Here is a 7,654-nt window from a genome sequence, read left to right as displayed (position 1 = left end):
GTGGCAAACTAAAAGAATATACAAAGATAAATAGGCGCATGAAATAAAATGGTTTAGCTTCAGTTTAAAATAATATAATGATAAGGGAAAGGCAGTGTAAGAAAGAAAAGAGGTGAAGCGCATGGTAAAAGGAGGGAGTGCGCAGTAGTTAGAGGAGGAGAGTGGGAAGACTTAAGGCTGCGTGAGAAGAGAATAGAGGGGAGCCAGTAAAATGTTGCAGATTTTAAAACAAGAAACGCATATTTTGACAGGGATTGCCTGGCAAGTCAGATGTGTGGAGGAGGAAAATAATAGAAAGGCGCATATTGCATAATTAGAAGAGTTTTATTTAAAATGTTGCAGATTTAAAGAGGTAGCTAGAAGAGATAGTCCAAAAAGGGGCATATAGAAATAACAGAGGAAAGATTAATAGCATCAGAAGTAAAATAAAGACAAAGAATTTGTAAGGGAATGTGTGATAGAAAATAAAGAGGTTTGTGTTATAGATTAAATACAAGAACAAAGCACCGAAAAGAAACAAAGGATGGTAAGGGCATAGAAAAATTTAGCTTTAGATAGAAGGATCAGTGTGTGGGGGTTCTGAAGAAAATAGAGCAACCGATCTTTGTTTTACAGAGATGTAGTGTAGATTTGAATTCACTATTCCAAAAGATATTTCCATCAATTTTTTAATTATATTTAAAATATTTTGAAATTAAATTTTTAAATAAGATATCGCATATGAATTACGTTTTTCACATTACCCATTAAAATACTATTGAACTTTTTATTTATAATAACCTGTCAGACTTAAAACAGGCATGTAATGCCTTACACCAAATGATACTTTATGCTGCCATATATCAGATATATATCTAAAGACGGGGTGATATGCTCATAGCTGATTATTTGTAGGTTGCAATGAGTATGATCCTATATATATCTAGGAACAGAATACAATACTGTAGTCGGTGGTACCAGAAGGGCAAGTGAAAGTGCTGGAAGAATCGTCCTTGGCATAGCTATAGGCCTGAGGGCACTGGTTCTTGAACATCGCCGAGTAGTTTGTGGCAGAGCAGTTATCAACATAGGCGCCTCTGCAGCAATACTCGTCTGTTTGAAAGGCAGCGCAGGCACTCTTACATCATCCGTCCACCTTCAATTCAGCGGGGCACACAGCATTGATGTCGGCTTTGCAGGCAGAGGCGACGCACTGTGAATTGGTGGGATTGATTGAAAGAGGAATGTTGAAGCCATCTACCAGGGAGACGTCGTAGAAGTCCATGTTGCCATTTCCATTCAGGGTATACTCGGCCAGCGTGGCTGGAACGGCTCCCGAGACTTGGCAACTCAGTTGGCCGCCGCAGTCACCGGTTTGACAGGTTCCTCGTCCGCTCGCATCGAAAGAGCAGCCGTTTCGGGCCCAGAATCTTGGCCGCGGCTATTCTGGCTTCAAAACAGACCTTTCGTACAGTGTGGTAGTGACAGGTTAGTCAATCGCGACCGTTAAATGCAAAATCGACAGTGTAAAACGCGCGACTAACACGCGTGTTAGTCCCTCCATACTGCCTTTTTGAAACCAGAATAGACACGTCCCAGAATCTTCCCGCCTGTGTCCCAGCCGGCACATCCACCATCCACGTCATACCCTGGTCCAGCTGCTGCCCTCCTAATCTGGGTAGTCCTGCTGCCTAAACTGTGTACCTGCACTGGTTTCGTATATCAAACTTAACTGCCCTCGCCTCTGCAACAAAACATTCACACACACATTATCGTAAGGCTTAGAGAGATGTATATCTACTCATCCATCTACAACACGCATTATGTCAGCAATACAACTTACCTTGCATGTATAAAGAGATGGTCAATCCAGCAACAAGAAGAAGTGCAAGATCTGATACTCTTGCCATTACACCGTCTCGATTGAATGAAGATGGATAGATTGGGTATATGAGGAATGATTTATCATTTATATAGAAAAGATCGCTCGGCCATTCACGCAGGGAGCACGGACCCGGGTTGAGAAGCCGTGTATCGTACGAGAGCTATCAGAATTGATCCAACTAGGAACCACGTAACTCACACCGCACCCCTACCTCCTCCCCCAATAGCTTACAAAAGGAATAAATTAAGCCTAATCATATTGAATCAATTAAAGAAACGAATTACCAATAAACATTGTTAAATGTTCCTTTAATTAGAGGAACCACAAATATATCGTGGAATTCATTTAATGAATAGAATTTTCTATCCTAATTCAAGAATAGCATGATCTCCATTAAAATATCAATACATTCCATATAAGGAGTGAAGAAGAAATGAGAGAAACCTTGACCAATCATGATCCACTCCATCAATACTAGCAACCCTGAGTTACCCCTTATGATCCATACACATTAATTTTCAAGAAACCTAAAGGAATCTAAAGGTGGAGGAGACCACTCACGAGTCATATTCACATGCAATTAACATTTTGAATATAAGAAGTTAAGACTTAAAAATTTGAGAATAAAATGGGAGAGAGATTCTTTAAGAGAACGTTTGGCCTCAACTGTTTCTTTGATAAAAATCTTTATTTTCTACTAAAAAGAATGAGATGACTTTGGTACTGTTAAAATATCCATCAATTTATCTATAAGAAGATCTATCAAAGAATTAAAATGGGGCCAATATCCAAAGCAACTAGAAAAACTAATACAAATAGACAATCATTGCTATCCAAAATTCAAAGGAAGAAGACCTATGAATAATAGTCTTATTCTATATACTCCAACATAATCTACAAATTTGTAGGAAAAAGGGACACTAAAAAAATATGAGTGCAACATTTTCTTCATTAGTGCCACACAAAACATATTTGGAGGAACAAAGAAATCCTCTTTTTATGATATTATCCAGAGTGAGATTTATTTGAATTGTTGAGAGTACAAGGCCTATCAACTAGAATGGAAGCAATAAACACCTGACCAATAAAAAGAGGCTCCACTAGGAATATTATTAAGGTATTTGTAGTGATATATTCAAGATCTTTCCAATCAAATAGAATTCTTTAAATGGTCAACTTTAGGCCACCCCGTAGCTTGGAAAATTTCACTGAAAGGTTGGATGTAAAGGAATTCTAAAAGGAGTGGAAGATAAAGGTCCCAAGAATCCTTTAAAAATAGAGATTTATTATCCTTTTAATAATTTGAAACAAACCCTCCTTTATAAAGGAAACTCCTTTATTTATTGTATTCTAGACTATAGAATCAACCCCAATTGAAATCATTCTAGGGATATCCTCATCAATTAGTCTTCTCAAACAATTTAAATTAAGAATTCTTTCCCATAATTGGTCTAGATACTTACACTTCTTCCATAGTAATTTGGTAGTTAGATCTATTAGACTACCTTAGAAACTTGATCCTAGCCAACCCCCCCCCCCCTCTCTCTCTCTCTCTCTCTCTCTCTCTCCCTCCAACCCCTCTCTCTCTCACACACACAGACACACACACAGAGTATATATGGTTAACATTTATTTTAATAAATGTATGTTATATAGATATATATTAATCTATAAGAAATTTCTATATTAATTTGTATATAAATATCACTTCTCTAATTCTATGTAATATAGGCTTTCATAAGAGATGGGTAAGTTAAAATGGATAATGATAGTAAGAGAGGTTACAATTCTAGATGCTACTAGCATAGGTATCTTTATAAAAATCTTAAGACATTTTATTTTCAAGGTATCTAATATGCTTAAATCATAAATTCAATAAAAAATAAAGACATGGAAATATCATTCTCAAGGTGCCTATTTCATGTAAATCATAAATCCAATTAAAAGCAAACACTTGGAGAATAGTATTTCATGGCATCTTTTACATAGACTCGAAGTGATACTCCACTTAAACTACTAATCCAACAAAAAAGTAAGCACCTTGAAAATAATATTTCTGCATATCTTTCACATAGACTCAATGTATATACATTGTGATATCATTCTCAAGACATCTATTTGCACTTAAATCACAAATCCAATTAAAAATAGCATCGAGATATCATTCTTGAAATACATATTCTACTTAAATTAAAATTCAATTAAAAATAAACAACTTCAAAATAATATTTCTTAACACCTTTACATAATTTTTCTAACGACAAATATTTCTCGCTGTTTTGAATACAATTAAGTAGATTTTGGCTTAGATCTTCAATTAGTATTATAGATATGCTGTGATTGTTGATAAACCTTATAGTCGTTCCGGTCGAAAACAATAGGTTATAGATTGAATCTAGCAGCTGAGCTAGAAATCAAGTCATGTATAGATGGCCAAGTTTAAATAAATTCAAGTTGAATACTAATGACTGGGGCTCTCGTATGATGCATGTTTTTTAACGTGGAGTAGCGATCCTTGCTATATAAATCTTAAATCCTTTCATACTTTTTTCCTTTTGAACTAATGGCAGGGCCAGTTCTCATATATTGATTCAGAAAAAAGTTAGATATAGTAAGTATAAAAACTGAGAAGGGAAAAGGAAGGATTTCCCCCTGAGTGAGTCTATTCATGGACTACAGTGTTGTATTATGTCCCTAAATATATAAGATTATACGCATTATTAACCTCCAAATAATCAGCTATGAACTTTATGAGCCCGTCTTTAGATATCTAATATATGGTGGCATGAACTGTCATTTGGGCCAAGACATTATATGCCAGTTTCAATTATCACAGTTTATTATAAATAAAAATCCATCATTATTTGAATGGTAATATAAAAGGCAATTCATCAATGCATCACAATTACTTACAACGACGAAGCAAGGAAACTTGAAATCGTTTGTCTTTACTTAATTTTCACTAAGAACCTTAGATTTGCAAATGAATTCCTGTGTAAAACACACTTCCGTAAGTTCTCTAATTTGCTCGCTAGCAAGTTTCTAATTTCAATGCAAAAGATTCATTAGCATTCACTCAAGGTTATGTTTCTCTATCCATTTACGTTGCATAAGAAACATTTTTCCTATGCATTTAGTGAGGAACGAGGCAACTGCAAGTTTATGGACCAGAGGTAAGCTGCCAAACCTATTTAAATTCCATAGCATTCTATCATGGTGGTATCTTTAGTGGTTTATCGATGCAGTAGGATGTGAATGCAAAATATATGGGATACTCTCAATGTCAAATATATGTGTCAATTGTTATGTAGTTAATTATTTCAAGAAAGCTTAGTAGGATATGCATGTAGAATATTAGCGAGTTAATTAGTATCATAGATTGTTTTAGACATTAATTATTGGGACATTTTTCAACCTTTCACATTCAAATAGGTGATTCTATTTTTCTTAAATGTAGAAGAGTTTGAACGTGAAGAACAAAATATGTCCTTTTGTTCTCTTTTGGTTTAGATCATGCGTTTTTTTGTTTTTTTGTTTTTTGTTGTGTTTGGTTGATAATGAGTTAAGAGTTGAATCTGTCTTAATTATTTCATTAAACTTTCATTTTTTTCATGCTTCAACACAAACCATTGGTTGTTGTACATCTAAGACGAGGGCGAGAAGCCACAATTCTTTTCTTTTTAGAGCGATTTCAATAAAAAAATGTAGTCAATTACATGGAATGAATGCTATTTAAACTAACCAAAGCATCAATATATAATTAGTGAAGGCATCACTTTTGCCTTAATGTAAGGCAAGCAAGTTGTCCTTGCTACTACTTTGCTCATCCACTAGCATTCTAATAAGCTTCGAACCTACTAATTAACCTAATTGAAAACCAAAACCATCTCAAATTTTTCCCAAACCAAATTCAAAATAAGACAAAATATAGCCTACCACTTTACTTGTACCATGGACAAGAAAACACCTAATCGACTAAGGATTTGAGGACTGGATGACCAAAAAATGTTATCTTTCTTTATGATATCAATTGGGGAAATAGAACTGTTGATAGAGTGGCTAGGATCCAAACCACTTGGAATTTGATCATTATTTTAGGTCATATGTGTTTCATAAGCTCTAGGATGGTTGTTTCCTTTCCATGTCTATGAAGGAGTTAGCTCTCATTGTTTTGGTAGTAGAAGTCCATATTCAAGGAAAAAGCATGTGCATGCAAGTCTAATAACTTTCTATGGAGATCATCTTTAATCAGGATCATCTTATCCTCAATTTCTATGATTTCTAGTCCATTAAACTTAGGGATTCTAAAGTTGTATATTAATTTTGTGTGGTCTTCCTTGTCAATTTCCAATTGAACAAATAATATAACTAGCTTCCAAGATCAAATTCATAGTTCTAAGTAGAGCAACATTGTTTTTTATGATATACAATTTACAAGAAAGAGTTTGACAAAATTACAGATAAGAATAAAGTTACATTAGTAGTAGCATTGGTTGCTATGTCCATATACATAAAGAGTAGGTTAATTTTGTGCTCAAATTATTATGGTATCATGATTAAGTTTGTTTTTTGGTTCTATCCAATACATGTTGATATTCACATAACATAAATTCTATCTTGACAAAGAACTATCATTCTACAACTTAGTCACATCTGCAAGATCCTCAAGTTCCCAAAATACATGTTAGCCACACAAAAATGAATAAGAAAAATATCACAAGTAGATCACATATCACGAGAATACTAATATGATTGAAATAAGGTACTACCACAAATTTAAATAAGAGATTGAGATAACATACAATTTACTGTTCATTGTACAAATATTTGTTTTAGCACCTAAAATAGAAAGAATGTTGTATCTCAGATAGCTTCAATTTTTTTTTAAAGATAACTTCATAAGTTGCAAACCATCCTCATAATGATTTTTCACTGTTTAAGCCAAGCCTTACCAAGAATAGGAACCTAGAGCCCAAACTTATCCTTCTCCCCAACTTTAAGACTCCGTGATATACAAGACATAAAGATAACTCATTATAAGCTATCATGTTACTTGTAATTAATTTTTTAGTATGTTGAGTAATTCTAAACTTTAACTCTTACGATGGAATTTTTTTATATTCCTAACTTGTGTTTTTTTTCTATTCGATTTTCTTGTACCTCATGGGTATATTATTCACGCTTCTTGTTAAAAATTAGATGTTTTTCTAGCATCACATCGTCTAATAGAAATCAGCTCCCAAGGGAAACTAGACAAGAATAACCAATGAATCAATATTTGGACTAGGATCTCAAAGGAACCTATTGCTTGACTAGAGTGGAAACAATCTAATGGGAAAAAATGTTTGTAATTTTTTTACTTTATGGAGTTAACATTTCAAATTCAATAATTCTAAAAAATATTATTGCAAAAGATTTCTATGCACCTAAACTTAATTGACTTTAAATTAAGTGATTCTGTTGTAACTGAATTTAGAAGCATTGTGACAAAAAATGAATTCCTCGAGATACTATTTTTGAAAACTAAAGAAAAATAGTCAGTCTTTTTAGAGAAAGACTGATTGAAATTGGAAAATGACTACAAGATAGTGTTAGTAGGAAAAGTGGTAAATAATTGCAAAGAACATTAGAGAAACCACAAAACTCCAAATCCAATGCAAAATAAGCCTACTCAACCAATGAAGAATGAATTCATACCAAGCATCAAATTAAAAAATTTCCATTATTCTTCTTAATCTTCTTGTATGACAGATCTTAGAAATTATGTGTGCACGACATAAATTCAAAAGC

At 33.8% G+C, this 7,654-nt stretch overlaps 1 long non-coding RNA gene across 1 annotated transcript; it reads right to left on the bottom strand.

The window, feature by feature from the left end:
* Window positions 1-746: 746 nt before the first annotated feature.
* On the bottom strand, window positions 747-1,912 carry LOC131045871 (uncharacterized). The gene is made up of 2 exons (XR_009105881.2): window positions 1,823-1,912; window positions 747-1,723 (listed from the first exon to the last, which is right to left on the bottom strand). It is a non-coding gene; the product is annotated as an uncharacterized LOC131045871 (long non-coding RNA).
* Window positions 1,913-7,654: the final 5,742 nt, after the last annotated feature.

This window comes from Cryptomeria japonica, chromosome 8, assembly GCF_030272615.1.
Source record: "Cryptomeria japonica chromosome 8, Sugi_1.0, whole genome shotgun sequence".
In the NCBI taxonomy this organism is placed as follows: Eukaryota; Viridiplantae; Streptophyta; class Pinopsida; order Cupressales; family Cupressaceae; genus Cryptomeria; species Cryptomeria japonica.
Note: the sequence above shows the minus strand (reverse complement) of the source record. Positions and strands in the feature narration are given on the sequence as shown.